General features: G+C 39.6%; 1 protein-coding gene across 1 annotated transcript in view; it reads right to left on the bottom strand.

The window, feature by feature from the left end:
- LOC133415390 (protein phosphatase 1 regulatory subunit 29) overlaps positions 1-20,846 on the bottom strand; it is a 71,141-nt gene extending 50,295 nt beyond the window's left edge. Inside the window, exon 1 of the mRNA XM_061701411.1 lies at positions 20,755-20,846. The gene's annotated coding sequence lies outside the window, so the exon portion shown is untranslated. The remainder of the gene's footprint in view (positions 1-20,754) is intronic.
- Between the last annotated feature and the right edge of the window lie 4,818 nt (positions 20,847-25,664).

Genomic DNA, 25,664 nt, shown 5'->3' with positions numbered 1-25,664 from the left:
GACTATGGTAGTTTTCAGAGTCTGAACTGAGAGTCAAAATTTGTTGCGGCATGTAATATGGTAGCATTTTAGCTGTTGTGTTCCACTTAAATCATCCTGGAAAACAAGCATGTGGGCAATAATTACTGACTAGGGGCACATCACAAGGCTAAGGGGTAAGCGATGCCCTCATTTAAGTGGTGTTATATACACTATATAATGGGATACTACATTCGCAATATTCCTTAGGACACCTGTCACCACACACCTCAAGCACACGCCGCATCTATGAATAATTTGGGCAAATTGCTGTCAGAGAAGCTGACATACAGCTGCATTCCCCTCTGCCTCTCCTCATATGTCTCCTTCCTGTCCCACCCTTCAGCATTTTCACCCCACACGCCCAACATGCACACACACACTGACACACACACAAAAAATCAGTTGGAAAGACCCAAAGAGAGCAGACTGTGACATCCTATTATCAGCAATAATACTGGACTGATCCTTTTTCTCCTTTTACAAGTTAAATGGGGGGGAAAGCACCATTGTACATGATAGTAAGTGTGGACGTGCATGCGTGCCCAGTATACTGTATTGTAGATACTAGAAAAGCTGCTGTGAGAGGACATAATACAGGATTACTTTTCATACACACAATTGAAACACCCTAATTTTTCTCTCATACAGTATATCTAGTGTATATGAATGGTAAAAAAAAATCTGTAGTGTGTATGAGAACAGTAGTGTGAATGAGAGGTGTTCAGTAGTGAGCATGAGGAGAAGAAGGTTAGGATAGGAGAAGATGGTTTTCCCAACAGAGCGCTCATTGCGTTCAATTTGTAATGTGAGTTACGCTTCCCCCTGGGAATTGTGGCTTTACAATTATTCTTAAATGTAGTGTGCAATTTGCATTAGTTGACGAGCAATGTAATGGGCTCCGGCGGGACTGATATCAAAATCACCTAATTCTGTTTCGTAGAAGGGAGAATTAACTGCGATCACGTTGACACGGGTGCTTGCACACACATTTACTGTTGTGCTCTCCCGCTGAGGGAATATGCTATTTAAAGTGAAACATTCAAGACAATATTTCATCGTAAAATGTTAAAGGGAAATGTGATGTTTTTTGTCATGTTGACATCCATGCATCACACATTGGGTGACATGCAGCAGCAGATGGATCAGAACATGCCGTGCGTGTTGTGAAAGGCCGTAAATGTATTTTAAGGCTGCTGTGAGGGCAGTAAAGGGAGCGGCAACTAGTACACTATTTATTAAGTACATCTGCAGATATATTTTTTTTTCCGCCAGTCGCATTTGTTGTTGTTTTGTTGGGAAAACCATAATATTAGAAATGCATGCATACTTCTCCACCACTGCAAACTACAACCATATTAAGCAATTGCTGACTGTCAATTAAAGCTTACTTTTAGGTATTGCTAATATTGTGGCCAATTAATATATTATTTGAACTAATCATCGCATTAATGCATTGAAAAACAGATTATTTCAGCTTGTTTTAGAAACAGAGTAGTGACAATTTATAATTATTAGTGTTTTAGAATACAACCAGAAAACACAAAACATCACATTAAGGCTGAAGTGGAAAATATTTCGTGCGACCTGGCTACACTTTTGTCACATAAAAATATATAGAACTGTAAATGTAAATCACGCAGTGAAATGTTCCTGAGAACCAAGACTGTGCGTGACTTAATATCTAAAAAAAAATTTTGAAACAATTGACACCTTGAAACATGGAGAACAACTGTTATTAAAGCCATTGCTAATTCCTGTAACCTTTCTTGTATTCAGTGTTTTACTATGAATTATAAAATGATTGCTGTGAAAAAGGTAATCAAAAACAAAACTAATGTTGGCTCGCGGTTGAAGCACGTCAGATTTGTTGATGCTATGGTGCTGATTGTCAAGTCCATGTCGACTAATTGATGGCGTCATTTGAATTTTTTCACTTGTCAACTCGCTATCCGACTAGCACAAACACTAGCTGTTTATTGTTGTTGGGGTTTTTTTGGGAATAGTTATGGCCAACCGTTCATTTTCACAATACAGATCAATCGACCAATGTTCATCATTTTCGCTAGTATATTCTGTCTTTTCTCAGTTACATAAAGGGATTTGGTGAATTTGAATTTGACTGTTCGCCAGCTAGAGTTAGCGGGTGCCTTTTGAGATGGGCGTGCAGAGCTCTTGTACTTATATTAAACTAAGGATAGCTCAAGCAAAATTTCCACACCACACAGCATAAATTAATCTCATGGTGTATCCCTATGGTTTTGCAACTTGTCACCCTGGTGCTGACCATAAAGTATGGGCATTAGCTGGCTAGCTTCTCTTTAGGGAACACATGACTATTGAAACGCACTCTGACCCGTCACTGTCACTGCTACGAGCAACATGTATTCCCGGGAGCGTGTGAGGACATTTGTTATTATTGTCAGGTTTTACGAGGTAACACCTGTGTTGCTATTCACAATGAGTGCTCCGATATCTCGCTGCTTCATACACATTTTGTCTCTCTCTCTCTTTCTCTCTCTCGCTCTCACTCGCTCGTTCTCTCTCTTGCTGTCATTGACTCATTGCTGCATGAAAATGAGCAGCTGTCAAAACAACGAGATAGACTGGAAGCAGATCAGTCAAAGTATTTGTCCACAGTCTACACACAAGTGAGGTGCGTTTAGGGGTCTTAACTTGAAACGAGAGCAAGCATTTCATTGCAAGACTGAAAACTGACTTGAGAACTGAGATAATTGGTGTGCATGTATGCATCGCAACGTACGTCAGACTTCTTCTTCCTTGGGATGCTTTTTCTCATCCATCAGTAAGCTGCAGATGTCCTGCAGTATTTTATCCACAAGGTAATGCTTCCACTGACTAGATTAAAGCTGTTTCCGTCGGCCAAGAGAGTGAACATGCTGATTATCAATCTCCAGAAAAATGATGGATTTGATTATCTACCATTTTTGCGATGTTTTGTGAGCGATTATACTTTTAGCTTTTTTATAAGCCTGTAACAATACAAAGAATATTCTTGAATTATGACTTCCTCCTTGGCGCAGGCAGTATATTCAAAAGGGCAGCCTATTTTATATAATTACTTTTTTTGTAAGTTTGTGTTATTTGGTTTGTTTTGTTCAACTCATTGAATGTTATGAAAATATAACCCAACCTCGAGTAATTCTTCAATTATGTGGAGGGAAAAGTGTTTGAAGATTATGTCACTGTTGGGATTTATAGCTACTGTGTATATTAGGAAAACATCCAGTTAAGAACATTATCCATCCATTGATTTTCTACCACTTATCGCATTTAGTGTCACAGATCAGCTGGATCCTATTTTAGCTAGGTACTTACCAGAGGTGGTGGGCTCCAGTCACGACTGGACTCAAAATGACTTGAAATGTTCAGGACCCGTGACCCATTAAGAGTTGTGGCTAACTTTTTGATTGGCTATGCTTTTTGCGCATTTGTACACTGCAACAGTAGCCAATCAAACCACACATCAATTTTCCATAACACTTATCCTGTTCAGGGTCAATGCAGGATGGCAAAAGGCAGACGGATGCCTGTCAATCACAGGGAGCTTGCACGCCAGCCACTACTACAAAACTACTCTACCAATGGCCCTCAGTCAAAAAAGATAAATAAATAAATCTCAAATAGGCCAGAGATTGACTGATTAAATATTCAGCATGCTACAACAACGATGATAAGCAGTCCAAAAACGGCAACCAAATGGAAATATGCAAAAGCTTCTTCATATGCTAAACAAGGGTTCATAATTTAGTCATAGATGAGAGTCCTTACTGCATAAGTATCTCTTGTCATGTTTCAATATAAGCCCATTTGTTGTGTTTTTTGTCTTCCTTCTTTCTGATGGCCTCAGCCAGACCAAACAGTTGTGCCCTTCAGACAGGGCTTTCATCATCAAACCACAAAATAATGTCTGCAGCCTACTTCAACACAATGAGAGACACAGTTACTGTTTTCTGCATAGAAGTGATTTGGAACAGCACCACGATTGATCGAAAAAAAAAATATATAAATAAAAAAATAAAATAAATAAATAAAAGACATCATACCTGATGCACATCTGAAACCAGAAAACATGGCTAATTTAACTTGATGCATTATTTGTGTAAAACAGTTCTCCTCACTATTTGCAGAGATGTATGTTGAACAGTAGATAATAGAATTTTCTTCATTGCCTTGAAGGTCTTGCAAGAGTCTATGTCATCACAATATTAGCTACACATTCACAACTGAACACAGTTCAGGAAAAGGAATGACATTATAAATACTGATTTTACAAAGATGAAAATATTCACTGTCAACTCATGTAAAGGCAAAGTTTTTAATACTACTCCACTGAATATCATTAAATGTGCAAATCTGATGCTGTGTCCGGTGAGTGTATCGTGTTGAATACGTCCTCCTAATTACGATGTGCCACATTCAAGTTTTCAATTTCAGGAAGGGGGGAAAAACATTAATCCATCTTGAGCGTGAAAAACTCTTGACCCCTCCATCTGCACCTTAGCATGAGAGCATCTCTTTAATTAGCCCAACACAATGGCAGCATGTTGGAGATATGCAAGTTGTATGTGATTGCATCATGTGGCGAGAGAGCGGCTCAGAAAATGGATGGATGGATGGATGGATATTCAATGATATATTTTCTTCTACTTTCATTTCCCTGAGGTGTGTGAATACTTTTTGTCTATAGATGCTATTAGTCATAATGGTCTAAGAAAATATTCCACACAAATAAAGTATTCAATGCTACAATAACGTCGGTTTTATTGGAATTGGTCAATGTGTGTTCGTTAAAAAGAACAGCATATAAGTCTGTTTGTGAGCTTTGAGTCCAATGTCGTTTACACATGATCTAATTGGCCAGAAATTGATATAATAAGGAGAGAGCTCGTGAAATCCCCTTGCGAGCAGTTTCAGCTCAATTCAGTTCACAGTTCAGTACCAAATATATAAAGCACTCAATGAAATATAATTTGTCAAAAGAACCTGTGTTTCTTTAATGGATTAACTCATTCTTATGTGGCACCCATTTGGACTTGAGTTTGTTGTCAAATATGGTAAACTTGCCATGTACAGTAATATTGGATTCGACTGATGTGAAAAAAAGAAGAGGGAGCTATGAAGTAAGGTTTAGCTTTCAAATTACAGGTGGTCTTTTAAGCGAAAATAAAAATATTTCTGTGTTGGTACCCATGAAACAAAGGTTGTCTATTCCACATGTTCAACAAGTCACTCATGCAAAGCTCAGGGAAGCAAAACCACCCAACATCCTTAAATTAGTATTTAAAAACACTCTGTAAGGTAAAACATGGAGTGACAAAGAAGACATGGCTTTAAGAGTGTGAAGCAAGCCAGTGTGATCTTGCCAGGTGTGACCACTGAGCTGAAAGGGAGCCCACATCTGGTAAATGTGTTGCTGTTAGTTCGATAACAGTGCTTAAGGCTGAATCCAGTCTGAATAAGACACTGACTCATTATTGCACCCAGTGAGAATTTGACTGCCAGTTAGGCCTCAAAGACTAAGGGACTATTAAACTTCCTGTTTGGGTGCTGTCAGAGAGTAAGGATTGGGAAGCACAGGAGACTGAAATGAGCTTCTAATGAATGGCATGCATCTCAATCACTTTCCCATCTGTCTTTCGATCTCCGTCCAACCTTACGAGGCACACTTGTGCTTAGTATCCCTGGTATAAGCATGCCACCAAGGCTCATCATATAAGTAGATAAATGAACACAGCCCTGTTAAAAGACACACTACCATTCTGTGTTGTTGATTGACTTTCGAGTCGTTCTAACTTGCAATCATAAAACCCTTTCATTACTGTACAGGCAACGTTTTAAGTAATATTTTATTATTGAATGAAATTTAACTAACGTAAAATAAGACTACTCACTTAAATAAAGAGGGAACAGGAAGGTTGTTGAATAACAACTGTACAAGGTTTTTCTATCAGACTACAAAAAATGATTTTAAAACTGCATTTTGAGAATTGTGTAGCTTACCAAACATGCCAACAATACCGCCATTTCATTTGACCATGACAATCTGTTTATTATTATTATTCATTTTCAATTGGCTATTGAGTGACAAAATTTGAAAATACAGATTTGAGGTTGATATTCTCCTGCTTGAACTGGGGCCTTGTCAAAGTGGAGAGACTTCTGAACAATTCCAAATAGCAGGGTGGCCTGAGGGGGTCTGTGCACGAGAGATGTCTTCGCAACTTGAAAGATTTGTAGCATACTTGCAATGAAGAGTGGGCACATATTGCCAAATCAAGATGTGATCTGCTGATGAACTCCTACACAAAAAGACTGAATGTGGTCATTCATGTCAAAGGTGCTTCAACAAAGTTTTTGTTTAGTGTGCGTATGCCTACATCTACCTAGCTTTTTGAAAATATTTTACATATCAGCATTTATCTCTCTTTACAACACAAAAAAATTATGGTAATGTACTTCCCATATCCACGTTAATGGCCACTTCATGTAAATGCATGTGAATTAGACAGACAGAGAGCGAGAATGTGTTATGAAAAGATAATGGCCCTGACATCAGGAACTGCTCTGGAAAGCGAATTCACCTGAGTGTGTAGTTGCTTTATGCATTCCTGCGTGTGTGTTTTTCTCAAATTAGTCTGCTGAATCACAAGTTTGACCTACAAGGGAACCTCACAGCATCATACAAACAGGGAAGATGCACACAGCCGTATGTGTTTAGTAGCTTGCGCTATAGCAGTGAAACACATGCAGGGAAATGGCTGGTGCATAATGAGGACACAAGCAATGGCCGGCAGTATTTCTCATGAACATATGCAAACACACAATCATACTCCTCGCATGCCACGATGAGCTATTTTACCTTCAGAGAGGTCATGGTAAACTGTGCCTCTGGTCATCACAGATGCAGCTTTTGTTTTTTTTCTTTTGCATCACAAAAACAGCTGAGTGGAAGATGGGCTTTTATAAGTTGTCCCAGGTTTTTTTTTTAATTGCAGTAAAAAAAAAAGCATAGAACGTAAACAGTCTAGAAGCAGTATATGAATACTGCAGGAAGTGTCACATCTTTAGATTTAACACACATCAATTGGAGAAAATTAAATCCTCTAAATAGTAACTCGAAGTATATTTAAACAATTTAATTGACACTTACTGTCTTAAAATTATATTGTTTAAACTATCCATCCATCCATCCATCTATTTTCTGAGCCGCTTCTCCTCACTAGGGTCGCGGGCGCACTGGAGCCTATCCCAGCTATCATCGGGCAGGAGGCGGGGTACACCCCGAACTGGTTGCCAGCCAATCGCAGGGCACATACAAACAAACAACCATTCGCACTCACAGTCACACCTACGGGCAATTTAGCGTCTCCAATTAATGCATTTTTTTGGGATGTGGGCGGAAACCGGAGTGCCCGGAGAAAACCCACGCAGGCACGGGGATAACATGCAAACTCCACACAGCTGGGGCCGGGGATTGAACCCGGGTCCTCAGAACTGTGAGGCTGACGCTCTAACCAGTCGTCCACCGTGCCGCCTTATTTAAACTAATGTTTCATTTAATTCTTTAAATGTACAATTTTATGCTGGCTAACATCATGGAAACTCACTAAATACTAGTTCAAGAAACATCAATGACTCCTGTAACTACAGCTACAGTTTTATGTTGTCTGACATGTGTGTCCTTTAGCAGTATGCCTGTGAATATTCTCATTCATCTAGGTCATTTCATCTCGGGCCATTGAATCGATCGCAACTGTACTGTTCTGTTTGTCTTCGAACACGTTTCGCCTCTCATCTGAGCAGGGTTCATCAGTTCATGCAACAAGGCTTAGCGAGGACGCACTATCCAGTGTTTGTGTAGAAGACTCCACGTCATGCTCCAACTCAGAGGTATACCCCACACCACGCATAGAATCATTCTTATGGAATGCAAAAAAGGGGGACAGCCGTTAATCCACCAGTCGTTGGGTGGGAACTTCCTCATTGCTATTCCATTCAGTTGTAAAGTGGTTGTGGAGTTACCTAATGGTCAAGGAGGCCTTGCTGAAATTATTGAGTTTGTTTGGAGTGGACGAAAGGATGGCAATAAGTGTGTTCATTAGAGTATTCCAGAGTATTCACGATATACAGCTAATTTTATAAATATCTCACATCATGCAAGCTAATAAATGCTTTTAGTGCTAAAATAACTAAAGGACGCCTGTGAATTTTGGATATATTGTTCCTGGGCTAAGGTAATAATACACATTTTTAAGTTGGTTGGTTGCAATATTGGTTGAAATAATTAGCTCAAGCATATTTTTTTAAAATTATAAATTCACGTTCAAAGTAACACCCAAACCTGTGTAAGCTTTTGTCGCTAGGCTGGTGGATTAAGTGATGAGCGCTTGTGGAATTTAAACCCACAGGAACGTGCACGCTGTGTGTCTGGCACATGTTGTCTGGTTTGGCCACGACAGACAGAGTGACTCCTCTGTGAACTTCCGGAAATAGTACAATTGTAGTACACATAAATGTGTACTAAAAAATGGAAGAAAACGCAGTACCTTCCTTGAACAGAAGAGCAATCAATATTATTAGAGAGGTAGATGTTTTTGTTTTTTTTTCCTTTTGATTTGTTGAGGGCAGGACCTTCTTTATACATTAAAGTCATCATGACTTTTTGCCTGTGAGTTTGACTCACAGGGCATTGAAATAAATCTTAACTGGGGTAAATGTTAAATAAGAACCATTTAATAATCTTTGCTATTCATGGCAGTACTGTATATACAGCACATTAAAGGTGACATGAGTTAATAAAATGTCACTGGACATTTGTAATCTGTAATCCACTCTGCTTTTTCCAAGGATCCATCTGTCCACTCTCAGTGGAGTAATTCAGTTTGCAATCATACGATGTGCCCCGCAATGCATTTCAATCATGCCTGAATCTTCCATATCTCTCTAAAGTCTGAACTGTCCCCTGCGGTCAGTGACAAACTGCATGTGGCCTGGAACCACATACACTCACAAGGGCAGACAGACAGAAAGGATAACGGCAGATGAAACAGAGGAAGTTGAAAATATATGACTGTCCAGGACAGCTCTTCTCAAAACTGACTGGTTTCCAAGAAAATAAAATTTGCAAGCCACTTGGTACGAGCTTTCATGACGGCAACTCCAATGAGTATCAGTATGCACATGAAAATTTGTAAATTTTGTAGCTCAAAGTTTGACCACAATCTGTTTCGCGGCGCTTGTCAAAACTTCAATTTAGCCCCAGAGCGGCTGCCCGTATCGCCCATATCAGAAACCGTCACTGACAGTAGTACAAGTAGTAAAAGGATCTGTACAAAACCACAGCTGAGGGGAAAACAACCACTCAGAAACAGGAGGTGTAACTGACAAGGGATCAATCATCTCTCGTGAACTTGTGGGCACACTCATAGTGGGCACATCCCTGCAGCCTCACGGTGATCTGTTACCTTGGATTTCAGGAGCCTTGCTCAAACCGATTGGCCACCATTGGAAAATAAAAAAATGTCAATCCTTTGTTTGGAAACAACTGGGCATAAGACGAGCAAACAGAAGTAAAGCGAAGGGACCTCAGCCAGTTGACCCCTCAATTGCCTGGCATTCGGAAGCAATGTGGAATGACTAACATTAATCCTCAACCGGTAAATTTATCAGCTCTTTCTATTTTTTGATTTTTAACTTTTTGATTGTACAACCCCCACCCAAAAAAACTTAAAACCAATAACATTTAGTATTATATTAATACTCCATGACCAATAAGTCACGCTACCAACAATAGCAGGTGTGGCTAACGTCAGCTTGTTCACGGTGCTAATGTATGTAGTGCTAAGTATTGCTAGCACTGCTATTTTGTTGAAGCTAGATGTGCGCTCTCTGTGACTATTAATCCCAATTATGCACTTTAAAAATCACAGCTCATTAAGAATGGCCATGTTTGATAATTGCGCTCGTGCACATTAGTGAGCGGCGTAGCTTTCTGAGACTTGAGGGGGGCATTAGTCAAGTGACGCCACATTCTAATCTTGCTAGTGGTTTAATAACTGCAAAGACCCCTTTAAGTGTACAGGGAATAATTGATGTTGGGAGCGGAAAGATGAATTCAACATTATCAATTTTCATACAAGTACAGTAGTTCACCAGTTCAAATTAATTAGTATAAAAACAATAAAATTTTAATGATGATGAATGATGTAATACGTGCACCTCATACATCACAATTTTTAACCCTTATACAAGTATAAAATGACTGACAAATATGTTGAATATTTAAAACACATACGTACTGGAAAATATTCTACTTTTTGTTTACCAGTGGCAAACATTTCGCAGCGAACTCGTCAACAGCTTGCTGGCGAGCTAATATACATAGGAGCCTCTATTTGAACTTAGTGCTCCTGCACAACAGCACAAACAGATGACAGACCCAAATGTATGTCCAAATCAAAGCCCAAAGTCCAAAATAGGTCACTCCATGCCGCTGGCCAAGAGGAAAGAACAGCAAGCAACAAAAAAATATACCCCCAAGAGCGTGAAAAATCCCTTAATTAAACCAATACTAAAATTTCAGTCTGCTTACTGTACTGTAACTTCCATTGGATATTCTTGTTCTTCTCCAAAACCAAAGGGAAATTGTCAAATGTCCTTAAAGAGTGGCCGGCACGCTGCTAGATATTGACCCACAATTAATTGCCAGTGCATCATCCACTTCCAGTAGATGAAGGCCACACCTCAAATAGTGTTTTTTTTTTCTCCTCAGGAAAGAAAAGATGCTAGCACTAAGAGTCTGTTATTAAAGTACCTTTAATATGACATTTGATATTACCATGTCATGGTATAAATCATTATTATCATTACTGCAGCGCCCAACTGCAAGATGGCATCTGTAAAGCTGATATTTGCAGTGTGGTTTAAAGATGAAGTGGTGCAGTATGCAGGAGCATAATCATAAACTGCAGAACTTTTCAAAATATACCTGAAAAGATTTACAGATTGGAATAAAATAAATATCTAATATCAGAAGTGGAGGATGTAGAAAGGAAGTTGTGCAACAAATGTCCTAATGGTGGGAGAAATACAAGTTATTTTAGCAATTGGACATGAAACGTTTTGTGTGGATTTAGTCCATTTGGGTAAAATACAATCAAGTAGTGTGTAGTTAAAGGATAAGAAAGAAAGCAAGGAACAACTGACCATCAGTGAGAGACTGAGGCAGTTATACAATCTACTATACAGGATATTCCTGATACATGAGCTGGGGTGTTTTTTTTACTCAACTGCAGAGGGGAGAGGCAGCATTCAGAGGAGACCTTTATTTGAATGTGAATCATGTATGTCGTGTATACCGTTACTTCTCTTTTTGCCAACCAAACACAGGCAGCCTTGAGTCTACTTAATGCATTTAAGATTTAGCTGATTCTGCTAGGATTCTTTTTTTTTTTTTTTTAAAGCAGACATTCAATTTCTGAAGGCTGTGTCACACATTAAAATGCAAACAGATGCTTCAGCAGGACACGCTGACACATCCTCACTAAACAGTGCCAAGACACTCGCTTGCACACACACACACACACACACACACACACATACACACATACGCACACAGAATAGATAACTGATGCTATCTGCTTATTAAAGTGCACATGCATAGCTGAAATATTTATAAACTGATCTTAGCACTCTGATCTAAAGAGTGAAGGATTAATAGAGAGGGGGAAATGGAGAATGACTGGACAAGACAAGGGTGTGTGTGTGAGAGTGAAAAATGCAGAGTGATAACAACGAATCGGGCTAGAGTGAGAAATGATTGTGCAGCACAGATGCCATATGAATCTAGGCCAGTAGAGAAAAAAAACAAGGCATTATTCCAAAATCCACTTTGTACGCAAGTGTGTGCGTGTGTGAGTGCATTTGTGTGTGTGCAAAAAAAAAAAAAAACACTAATGTTTTCATCAGCGTCTAGCATTGCAGTAGGATGAAGTCTTTCCATATACTCCTTCTTTCCTCTTTCATCCTTATCAAGCTTTTACAATTACAGTGCTGAATGCACAACCCCCACCCACCTTTCTGCACGTTCTGATGTTCGCGCCTTCTCACTTATTCACAGTCACATTTTGTCTGCGTGTTGAAGCATTTGTCTGTTAATTGGGTTTGGTGCTGGGTAGTTGGCGGGGCAGGTTTTTTCGGTTTGTTGGCACAAAGGATAGATGGTGGCAGATGGTCATTCCTAAACACACGTACGGTTCACACACGCATCCTGTAAACTGTGACAAATCAGAGCCACTGTATGATTCCTTCAAATATATAAACAGTAATATGATGTTTTTTTATGATGTGATTCTAGCCGTCTCTAAAGATGTTTTCTCAATTGAGCCTAAAAAAATGAGTGTCAAAATAACATAAGCAAGCCATTCTACATAAGTATACTCACACAGTGCTCTGAACTCACAGCCTGAAAATAAGATGTTGGAAAAAAGTTGAATATTGTATGAGTCGGGCTTCTTCCTCAAGAGATCATCACATCTGAAAAGCTAAATGCTTGCCTTCGCAAAAGATAAAAATAGGTGAAAATATGGTTTCTCGTCTGTAGCATTTCAGAATACACTCATTACACTGTTTATTGAGGAAACACCCGAAGATTACTGATATATAAAAACGTTTATTTTGGATCAGGACCATAATGCAATTGACAGAACAAAGGATGCACAAGAGAGGTAGTAAGGATGTAACGGCACTGTCATAAAATGAGTTTTATTCTATATTTTCGACAAGAATTTAATAGAGAATCTGACCAACGCACTCCCCAAAAAAACAAAAATGGGGGTTATGTATATCCATGAAATATCTATATTGTGCCATAATTCTAATGTGGTTAGAGCACATACAGTGGACTGTCTATACTCAGTACCTTCAATGCGTTAAATATATATATATATATATATATATATATATATATATATATATATAAACATTTTCCCATAATATCTGTTCCACCCATGGTCTAACTTACGCCGCCATAAAATTTTTCTTAACAGGACAAAAATTTTTAAAGTAAAATCAGAACATTATTAATTGTCATACAAGTCTCCGTATAGTACAAATAATGGATACTTTGAAGGACGGATGATTACTGAATGCAAGTTGACCTCATGGATCGTCGTTTTTAGCATGAATGGTTCTTTACAGTCCCAGGAAAGTAAACTGCGTCTTCTAAATTTGACCACGCAGAAGAGTGTTGTTAACAACTGTGCCAAATTTAAATGATTAAGAAAATCACCAAGTATTTTCACGCGAAATGGTGAAAAATCAAGCAGTTTTCGTCACCCTCGAACGTTGTGGGCGTGTCCTCTGAATGCGCTGAAACCACATCCGGATTAATTATAAACTGTCAATCAAAGTGTTGCAACTTCATCTGGCATCTTGTTTTCATACCTACACATAACTACATATTGGAGCCGTGAAAAAATATCCTCTTAAAACAGCCATAGGCTGGAATATATCTCACTGGGTCGTCGCGGGGGTTTCCACACCACAACTGAGCGGCCACACCTGCAATGATTTATTTATATTTTATTTTGTATTTTTTTTACTCCCTCCCCACTCTTCTTCCTTCTCAACCATGTTGTGCGACAACGAGGCGCTCTAAAGCAGCCACATCAGCGCGAAGCCATGCTGGCTTTGAAGTTTGGATTTTTTTTTCTTTGTTTCTCCCCTTCTTTTCCCATTCTCACGCTTCCGCCTTTCTCATCGTGATGTGCGTGCACTCACGGCTGAAACCAAGGTGCTCTAAACCGGCCACCCCAGTGGACTATCTGAAGGGAAGTTGGATTTTTCGGGTGTAACCATAGATAGCTAGGTAACTGCACGTTGCAATTGTTCCAGATAACCGCTGATGCGAACAAATGCGCTAAAGTTCTAGTTGGGGAGGGGTAACGCATGCTGGACATCCAACTACATCACCGGGTGCAGTTTTAACCACGCCCCAAACAGTCGGAAACCTTAAATGGTGAAAAAAAAGTTTAGCACCATATCTCCACAGCTGAGTCTTGGCACTTCAAATATGTGAAATGTATTTAGAAACGGATATCTGAATTCCCTTTACAGCGTCATTGAGGTAAATTTAAGTTCTTCAAATGTTTGAAATTTAATTTAAAAACACCTGAAAGGCAGGAATGCTTGCAGACACTGTATGTATCTACTTCTGTGTAAAAGATAGCGTGGCTGTCTATGCACCGACACACACTCATTCACACACTATATCACCTGCACACAAACTGTTTCTGTGAGTCGTCAAAGGAGAGCCAACAGCTTCCATCAAGCAGACACAGATAAGCACCGCCTCCCCTCTCTGATAACAGCTTGTCACTATCCAACACGTTTCCTCAACGTCGGGTCATGATGCAGCACTTTGTCACTATGCTTGCACATAGAACTGCTGTGTTGTTACTATCAACACGCACGAGAGGAAATCATCAGGTGTTTGTGCGGAACAGACATGATAAATATTGTCATTATGTTAAATATTGCCAACAGGGTCTCTCCACATGTACGTGACAGTGAAAAGCTCTTTAATAGGTGGACGTCTATGCTAGCAGCTGGTGTAAATAAAGCAAATTGACCACTTATTAAGTCAGAGCTCTCAAACCGGATTTAGACAGCATCTGTTGAGCCTCGGGATCTCAAAATCATCATGGAAAGACTTTTGACGCTAGATTTTACAGATTTACCTTCACTTGATTTTCTTTTATAAAAATAATCTATTGAAAAGTTACCTATTCCCTTAGCCCATACAGGTTGAACCATCTGAGATAGTGGGTGGTTGAGTGTGTGTCTATACAGTATATACAATATGGTGATAGCATTGATAGGTGAGGGAGAAAGTCTAAATCCGTTTTTAACAGCAGCTGCCATTCAAGGGGTTCCAGTTACGTAGGTCATGGTAAATGGGCCGCATCTATATTGCACCTCAAACATCCTTTGAGTCACCCATTCACATTATGATGCCATATGGTGCCGTGGGAGAAATGTTAACGACATTCACCTCTTCCTCGATGATATTTCAACACAACTACAGGGGAACTGGGAATAGAACTAGTAGTCTTTCAAATCTGAGACAGCTGCTCAACTGAGCCAAACTTTGTGTGTTCCTCACCATCTTTGTTTTATCCTGCATTACTGCTTTTGGCTAGCATCTCTGCATGACTTTCACACAAAGACTGCAGCGATCACAGCAAAAAGGCGCACTGAGAAAGAGAGTTTGTGAAGGTTGATGATGGGTTTTCTCTTGTCCCTGCGTTTAAAGCCTGCAGCAAAGCAAATAAAACAGCACGCCATGCACTCATGACAAGTTGTTGCTGTCTTCTCTGCTAAAACCTCATCAGCGAATCATTGTCAGCCACGTCTCTCCGTCTTTGGCCTGAGGGAGATCTCCCACAAGCTACTGGCATCCAGGGAGTAACTCGAGTTGTGAAGCATAACCGTGGTATTGATTGCACTGCAACAGCTGGTAGGCTGAAAGTGAACACAGTGTGCTAGGGCCAAGGATGACATGTGGAGGAGTGAGTAAGTGTGAACGTTTCCCAAGGGTTATCCCTCTTAGGATCTTTGCATAATCCCTCCTGTTGGATACACAAATCAATACGGAGGTTGTGCCTTGGAATGTGGAGCTAGGGGAGGTTTGCCAAGCGACCCTGTTGAATACAGGATTAGAAAGAACTGAAAATATGGTGTAACATAAGATTAGATAATACACATCAAGTCCAGCAACTTAATGCATTTAAAAAAAAAAAAAACTGAACAGAGGTAGGTCATATTCTGTTGACAAAGCTTGAAGTTAGCTGACTTAAAGGCCCAGTTAGGATGTTATATTATGATAATTATCAAAACTGTCTACACACCCCTGTCCAAATGTCAGGTTTTTGTGATATGAAATAATTAGACCAAGATAAATCATTTCAAAGTTTTTTTCCACAAATAATGTCTTCACAAGCATACCTTTTGAAATTATGGCCGTTCAACTTTGGTTTCATTGAACCACAACAAAATGCATGTGGGAAAATGCGTTTTGGTCCTATGAAACCATAGTTAAACTGTTTGGTAATAATTCCAAAAGATATTTGTTTGTATTTATGTTTAGATTAGGACACGTTGTCAATCGTTGCCAACTGTGGACCTATGAAGCCCTTTGAGACTCTTTTGTGATTAAGGGCTATGCAAATCACTTGACTTGACTTGAACACAGCCACATCCCACTAATAAGAGGGTGTGCACACTAGTGCAACAACATTATTTCAGTTGTTTATTTTTGCTTCACCTTTCGAAAAGATAATGATTGAGTTGTACAGGGTATATGTCCCATTAATAGTGGGAAAGAAGTTTTGAAATTATTTATCAGTCTCATTTTTTTAATCTACCAGATAGCTATATTTATTTTTTTTAATCACAAAAACATGGCATTTGAAAAGGGGTGTGTAGACTTTTTAAAGCCACTGTATGATTTGTTTGAACATTTTTTCTCCCTATAGGAATTAGTAACAATAGAATTAATTTGTTCCAGCAGGTAATTGTGTGGCTTTTCTTTACCTGACTAATCACATGTGCTGTAGTAGCACTAATGACCCGCCAAATTTACTCCATAATTCAATTGACCTGAGGCGTCTACCTGAATTAATTCAGTCACCAAAGCCCAAAGTGTGTTGACCTCTCTGAGTGTCGAGGTCAGGATGCTTTAACAGCACTAATAGCTCTGGCTGTTAACCCTTCTTAACTGGAAAGGAACTCAATCAAGTGAAGATATCCACTGCGGTTTACCAAATAGAGGAGGGCCGTATTTGTTTGTTTAGCCATTAATCAACAGTAAGTTAAACACAACCGACGTCTACATAGTCAAGAAACTCAACCCAAATGAAATATTGGATGACATAAGACGATTGGAGTTGACCCAAACTGTCTGTCATATATTGGTATTATCTAATTTGCACAAAAGATGTAACCCACTTCTTCACTGTGTCACCAGCAGCGTTGCTTTTGCACAATTCTGCTAACTGGACGATCAATGATCCAAACAATACATTTCTCCACTGTGCTTTGATCCATGGCGGTGGTAATAAGTGCTGTTCAGCCTTCTCCCCATTTGGTGTCAGCCTACGTAAAGAAAGATACCTCTTTTTCTTATTTCTATGTGGCTCAGCGAACACCCGCCTCCCTTTGTCTTGGATTCCGCACTCACCTCGTGTGTTTTTTGTTTTTGTTTTTTTCCGCTGCACAATATCCATCAGCTCTCGAGAGCACCCCCGACTGACAGTGCAATGGATTCCCTGAATTATGACTAACGTAGTTCAATACAGTTCTGATGAACTCGAGATTACAGAGAAACAAGGCAGTAGGTTTGCAAGGTAGGTGGTCATTATTCAGGTCTCCCGGGCCTGCCTCTTTTACTGATTTCCTCTCCCCCCTTCTCCACGGACTACACCACTGATCTGAGATTGCAATTGGTCGGAGACTGCTCATCATTCCTCCAAGAGCAACATCGGGAATCATTTATATCAGGAGGAGGGAAGGTTCCTTTCCGGAGATAAACACAATGGGACAAATAAATGCAGAGCTTTGGAGGGAGAGTGAAGCAATGCGGGAATGAAGTAACTCTGAGGAATGATGTGGGGGCAGGACAGCTTCGCTTACATTCCCCATGTAGCTCCTTCATTCAAGTGGGTGTGGTCAGTGATTGATCACAGCGTGGATAGCAAAGGTCTTAGGAGGAGATTTCACTATTGACTGCAGTGAGAGCAAATTTATAGCACTCTATAAAACTCCATACCTGCAGAGTCATATTCTACTGAGACTCACGTACAAATTATTGCCTACTGATCGGTGCAAATGTCCTATCCTATAACTTTAAAAACAATCACTTCCCTTTATGTAAATTTTGAATCCCTAGAGGTAGCATTTTAATTATTCATATATTTGCATTGCAAACTATTAATAATAAGATGATTTTATCTCTACTTAAGGAGCAATTGACAACGCCCAAGAGCTATTAAGAGGAGCGTTGATATTACAATCCCAATTCCAATGAAGTTGGGACATAATACAATGATTTACAACAAAATACAATGATTTGCAAATCTTGTTCAACCTATATTAAATTGAATATACTACAAAGACACAATATTTAATGTTCAAACTGATACACTTTACTGTTTTTAGCAAATAATCATTAACTTAGAATTTTATGGCTGCAACACGTTCCAAAATAGCTGTGACAGGTGGCAAAAAAGACTGAGAAAGTTGAGGAATGCTCATCAAACACCTGTTTGGAACATTCCACAGGTGAACAGGCTAATTGGGAACAATGGGTGCCATGATTGGGTATAAAAGGAGCTTCCCTGAATTGCTCAGTCCTTCACAAGCAAAGATGGGGTGAGGTTCACCTCTTTGTGAACAAGTATGTGAGAAAATAGTCGAACAGTTTAAGGACAATGTTCCTCAAGTTTGTCAGTTTGAACATTAAATATCTTGTCTTTGTAGTGTATTCAAATAAATATAGGTTGAACATGATTTGCAAATCATTGTATTCTGTTTTTATTTATGTTTAACACAATATCCCAACTTCATTGGAATTGGGGTTGTATATTATTTCCATTTGAGTCTATTTGACTGAAACATTGCATAGACAAAGATAAATATACACTCACTGGACACCCAATCTTTTCATATCACATTTGAGAGCTACATATGTTACAAAAAACAGTTACAAAGATGATAATTCTCAAGTTTGAGTGACACTGTCAGAAGGTTATTCATTTAATTACAATAATCTTAATAATGTGGTTGTAGACTGCACTGTCTGCTATTGAGCAGTTTGTAATGTTTTTACCACATTAGAGCAAAGTATTAGAAACAACTCAGTAGGTTGTCTGTTGCTCTAACCCACTACACAACCACAAAATTAAACATATACATCCATTTGTTTCAGAGTCCTCATTAAGGTCACAGGTGAGCTGAACCCTATCCCACTTGAAAAAAGGTGGACTGAAACACGGACTGGTCACCAGTGAATCACAGGACCCATATTAGACAGACAACCAAAGAGAACTAAACTCACACATGCCAGCAAATAAGTCAGGCAAGTGTCATAATACCACAACATCAGTGATGACTGCTACTATCAAAACTTCAGCATTTTAAAACCTTTATTGGGTGTTATTTATTTATTTAGTAATTTTACCATGTGTTTTGCACTTTTTGGCACCATGGATGCGCATAACTACTGTATTGTCATTGGATTGTAGTCTACAGTATGTTCTGTGTTGTGGCTGCAGCAAGGAGCAAATGGCCCAGAATTAATTTCTCACTTTGCGGAACAATAAAGTTAATCCTGAATCTTTGAAATATGCATCATTATTTGTATATCTCATCAGACTGTGTCAGTCTGAGTGCAGTAGATGATGGAAGGTCCATCTACCTTCTTCAGACTTCAGCATGTTGAACTATAAATACATGCTATTGTGTCCCTCCCCAACTCCCAAATGTCTAATGTGATCAGAAAGTGTTTGCTCTAATCTGATCAAACATGCATGTGCATAATCAAGCATGCAATCCCCCCAACATGAGGGAGGGGAGGGTTTGTGTTGTCACAGCCCACCAATGTGCTGGCTCAGCACTGTGCGCTATCCGTGGTTCTGAACCTACCCACTGCGCTCCATTCACATAGTCAATGCATCTACGGTATATACATGTAATTATAGTACAATTAAAACAATCTACGAATAAGATCATTTAACTCTGACTTATTGCTGGACCTGAGATTTTCTTGCTTGCCTGCCAGTGCCCATCCAAAACGTGTAGGCGGTATGTATGTGCTCCGGACACTGTTGCTGCCAGTGGCGGGAATCTCTTGCTCTCTGTCTCTCTTTTTTTCCCCTCTCACTCTTAATCACTCACTCACTCACATACATACAATCACGCACAGACGCAAGGGTGCTCAAAGCAGCTGAAACCGAAGCTCCCGTGTGTGTGTGTGTGTGTGTGTGTGTGTGTGTGTGCGCGCGCACGCACAACCACAAGTCAACGTAGCTATTGAGCTGGGCCATTAACCCTAAAACACAGACACACACACACACACACACACACACACGCACACGCACGCACACGCACACATTCACTCACTGCCAGTTTTATCCCCTGCGTGATTCCTCCCACGACTCTAAATCCCTCTCGCACATCTGTCCATGGCGCAGCCCATCCAATCTTTCTTTCGCTGCAAGCCACCCCCCCCTTTACAAGACCCCAACCCCCCGCCCACCCCATCACATCCAAGCCCACCGCACTCCCTGCCAGACTCATTCCTTTCCACACTTAAAATCAATGCCCGTTTTGACCATGCATTTTGAGTCCACACACTCCTTGTGGTGCACAGCAACAACTATAGCAAAAAGAAGGAGGAACAATCCCACATGGGTCTCTCACCAACACTGTTCCAATGCTTAAACGTTGAACCCACTCTGCTGTAAGTCAGGTAGAAAAACAACCAAATACTGCGGGAAGACAGCTCAAACCAGCAGAGAGAGAAGTCTCAAGTGCAAGTGCATGATCTCTCTCACAATATTCATTGTTGAAAGGCTTTATATCGTTAAAAAAAAAAAAAAAAAAAAAAAAACACTGGGTCTTAATATTAAGAGAGAATAGATTTGAGTTCAGTACCTTTATTTGTTTCCTCTCCAAACTGTGCGTCCATTTGGGGGAGATTATTCTCTTTTTCTCATCCACCGTAACGTCGCAGGCTCAGCAGTAGCATCAGCACGGTGGGAGAGGATAACTGAGAGAGCAAGTGAGAGAGAGAGAGAGAGAGAGAGAGAGAGAGCGAGAGAGAAGGATGGAGGGAGGGGGAAGAGAGTGAGAGACCATTGCATATGGCAGTGTAGTTGAATTGCGTTCGACGTCTGCCTCGTTTTCTTATGCCATATAAACAGAAAAATGTCCGTTGACATCGAAGCTATTATTACTTTTTGAATGAGTATATGTTGTTTCTTTAAAACAAGCAGTGTTTCCCAACATATATTGAGCCAGGGCATGTACTCAAAATTGTTGGTACCCCTCTGTTCATGAAAAAAAAAAAAAAACACAATTATCACTAAAATGGATTGAAACTGACCTAAGTTATAATTTTTTTGTATGAATGGCAACAGGTGAATTGTAAATAACCTTCTACCTTTGAGTGGAAGAGCATTTAGTTATACTGCCTGTCACTACACTTTGCTAGCATAGATATTATATGTAATAAATAAAAACTAATAAAGGGATAGTATACAATTAAACAAGGTCTGTATGACCTAACAGTAGTCGATGATAAATATGATGTGTTCTGGAAAAATAATTGTCTGTTTCTGGCCCCATCTTGTGCCTTTAATCTGATATACATTATGCGATCGCGTCTGATGAAAAACAACCAATAAGAGACAGGGGGTGCAACGTATTAGTTGTCAATCATTTGTCGGGCAAGGTCATCATGGGCACACCCCTGTGGCCTGGCCAAAAATAAAATATCAAAACGAAAGCTCAATTTTCGTGACCATCTTAAATCAGGGGTGGCGCATAGTGCAAATCTGTGCGGAGGCGGGTTTGGACCAGCCTTGCATGGTCGCTATGAGTGTGGTTGCCAGTGCGCAACAAATGACTGACACCTCGTAACTCACGCCTTGTGTCTCCGATTGGTTGTTTTTCCTCAAGGACAGTGGTATGTGTTAGCTCTTTTTTTTTAATTCCACCCCCTCTTTAAGTGAAATTGGATCACACCTGAGGATTTGTCTCAGCACACGAATGTGCCATGGCACACCGCTAGAAAAAAAAAGAGAATTAGCTGCAGTAAGGCAGTCTCATTTTGCCTGTTTCCTATACTGAAAGAAAGGAAAATACTGAAGGTGTGCTCATACTCAATTAACACTCTCTCGTCCTCATTTCTCACTCCCTACATTCTCACTCACAGCAGCAGGCATGCACGCGCAAAGGCACGCATGTACAGCTCATTAACTCGCCCTCGCTCCATCTCTGTCTTTTTTTCTCTTCTGCGGGAAGACTGTTTGCTCCAGAGACTGACGTGGTACTGAAACTCTCATTAATATTTCCTAATTATCAGTGCTTGAAGTGTTTAGCAATAGCACAATGGCTCGTCTTGGCATGACGCTCGACAAAGCTGTTATCTATTGGTGCTACTGGGTGGACGTGTGGTCATGTGTGCTGAGGTGCTAAATGGTTTTTGCACACAATTGGAGACATTGTTTGTCTCATAGAGATATAATAACCATGGTTTCATTTCTCGCCTCAGAGGTAATTAATTACTGCTGGGCTGAATGTCCCACGCATTGATAACACAGAAATGTACACACAATCAAAAGAGCTGAGACAAATAGCACTTGTATAACTTGTAAAATCATGCTCTAATAATCTCAGCTGCATTTGTTGCAAGTTTGTAAATGCATCACTTTAGTCTGGGAAGACTATGACAAGGCGGAAGCAAGTGGAAGCCCAAATGAGTCAAGCAGCGATGTTTCTCTTCAGTCATCCGCCATTTATGTGAATGTTGAGCATAAATAAAAAAAGCATAAAATAATCCTCATTATTTTTTATTATTGCAGCACCTCATTAGACACATTAGTCAAGTGTTATTAACAGAAAAACAAAATTTGGGGGATTATTGTTTCATGTCAAAATAAAAACTCACACCTTTAATTTGGAGCAGATTGGCCAAGGAACTCTGCCAAAGTTCTTCAGGTTTTCAGATAATATGACTCATAGGCAAAGCAGAATGATCCATCTATCCATTTTATATACCGGTTATCCTGGTCAGGGTTAAATGGAGCTGGAGCCTATCCCAACTGACTTCAGGCGAAAACCAGACTACACCCTGGATTGGTCAAACAGCTGATCACAGACACATATTTAGAGAGACAACCTTTCACACTCACATTCTGCACAGAAGTCAGACCTTTAGACTTTGACGATACTAATTTGAATGTCAAATTGTATGTACTGTCATGGCCCAATACAATGTTTCATTGCATTGGGCCATGGACTTTAACTTTTACTCTGCTGTACTCACAAAATGTTAGTGATATCCAGCTTTCTGATGAAATTTCATAATGCACATAAAATAATTTTGAATACCAGTGCCCAACGGTTCATTGTTTCAAGTGTTTTCCGTTCTAAGGAGCTGAATGGCAAAATTCACGACAGATGTTAGATCTATGAATGGACGAATACATTTTCTGGTTCAATTAGAATTGGTTTTTAAACATTGCTCTTCATCGTGTTGTTGACTTGTTGACATCATGAGACCAACAATTGATACACAGTACCTCACCATTGCAAGGCTTCAAACATGATGCTCTCTGAGGAATATGGCCACTGAACTTGGAGTATAAATGTATTGCTCAAGTCATGGAGCAAACACCTGTTGTAAATTTTGCCATTCAGCTCCTTGTTAGAGAACAGTAAACACCCTACGACATTTAACAGATGGACATGTGCCTTCAAAAGTTTAGAGTAGGTCAAATTAGATTCACCAGTTAATGTTATGATTAGGGGTGTCAATCAATTGTTTTTTTTAAATCACATTAATCACACTTTTGAATTTTGATTAATTGTGATTTTATATATATAAATATATCACATATACTACCACATTTTGGTTTGAGATGGTATTTTAAAGAAAAGAGTTCAGCGCTGCACTATATGCAAATTACCTTTGGTTTATGTTTTTCAAAAGTCCCATCGCGGTGACTTTTGAAGCAAAATTTGCCGCCGGGCACACCAGTCGGAGTGTCCTCACTATCTTTGCACTGGCGTAAGTATTGACCTTATAGCATTCTGCACCGCATTTCAGATATCCATCCGCGGTTAAGCTAAAGGCGCATGTGTGGTCAAAATAAATTGTGTGATTAGTCTGAGTTAATACATGATTAATCATGAGTTAACGCTTTAACTTTGAAAGGCCGAGTTATGATGCATTTTGTGTCCATCCTGAAATTTTAGCCGAAAGCATGAAATATCCCAAGCTTTTTGTGAGAAGTGTATGTCAAGTGTCATATTTACTTCTGTCAGAGACAAGCTGGATGTTAACAAGACCTTTCACTAGAGAAAGAATAAAACCGTGCATTTTGGGCAACTGCAGAATTTCAAGTTCTCTGGGGCCATAAGGGGGTGTTACATTTTAATATCCATTGAAGACATTTAACAGCCATTCTAAGTGCCTGGCAAGGTTATTTAACCCAAGTCAAATAAAATATATTGTACAAGTTCAGAATTGCCCTGTTGCTTGTTCCCCACCTTTCTTATTGGTACATAATTTGCCAGACTTGGCTGCACGCTTGTTCACTTGATGGCAGGTTTGTTTACCGCACGAGGCATCTCAGCAGAGCGGTCTCACGACTCTTGTGCTGTGAGTGTTTCCATGGTTACTGAGTGTAGCATTGTAAAGAAAAGCAAAGAGACTGAGACACGTAGATACCAACACTGTGCTCTTGTGTCCTTACCAGCTTAAAATTCATGTCAAAACTGCAGCCACAAATTGTCTAGAATGCTTATTTGGAGATTTTTTTAAATGTGTCTGGACAATGTTTGTGCTGGAGCCACTCTCGTGTCTCGCCTGCTGTCAGTGCTGCAGTCCAGCATGGACGAGAACACTGAAGTACAGTTCAAGTTTGCTTGTCTGAAGGCAGTTTAAGGTCCTATTACAACATTCTGTATCCTGTGAGAATATATATTGAGAGGAATCTCAAAGTAGCCTCAACCAAAGAAGTGGAAAAAAAAACGGATGTAATTCGATCTAGGAAAGGTCAACACAAGATCTATTACAAATTTTGTCTTTACAAACCTCAGTTCTGATTTGACAAATATTCGAACCCTCAACCTCAGAACTATGAGACGGATTTGCTAATCACTCAGACACAGTATCACTATTATTAATATTATTATTATTATTAGTGGTAGTAGTAGTATTAGTAGTAGTAGTAGAGGTATAGGAGGAGGAGGAGTCATAGTAGTATTTCATTACTTTCCATTAAGCTTTTTAGAGTATAGAGTATGAAATAAATAATTTAAGAATGTGTTTCCTAGTATCCGTAGCTTTAGCAGTGTTTCCATTTGGTAACGTAAAGTTATCCATATGAACCACCTTTCAGCATGATGCGGTGCATTTCCTCACAACTGCAATCTACAAAGAAAATAATCCAAATTATTAAATATTTCTTTGACAGCGGAACGAACGAGAACCTTGACTGTAGAAAATATATTTTGTAATGGGTTGTAAAGGTGTCAAACAGATGGTGATTGAAAACTCGCAACATATTTTGATGTAAATGAGCTCTTTAATGTGCCAACACTGGCCATTTAATCTGTGTCCACATGCATGGACACACATAAAAGATTAAGAGAACATGGCCACAAATGGGACTCACGCTCTCAAGTGGACACGACACTGAGGTCCATCTGATGCTTATGCATTCATCATCATTTATATGTTCAAAGTTAGCCCTGCTCACTCATGCATACGACTCAAATTGATCATTATTTAATTCATCCTGCTTGCGCCTCTGCAGATGTAGGACATGTTGCTG

Source organism: Phycodurus eques, chromosome 16 (assembly GCF_024500275.1).
Source record: "Phycodurus eques isolate BA_2022a chromosome 16, UOR_Pequ_1.1, whole genome shotgun sequence".
NCBI lineage: Eukaryota > Metazoa > Chordata > Actinopteri > Syngnathiformes > Syngnathidae > Phycodurus > Phycodurus eques.
This window is presented reverse-complemented; position numbering and strand designations above follow the sequence as displayed.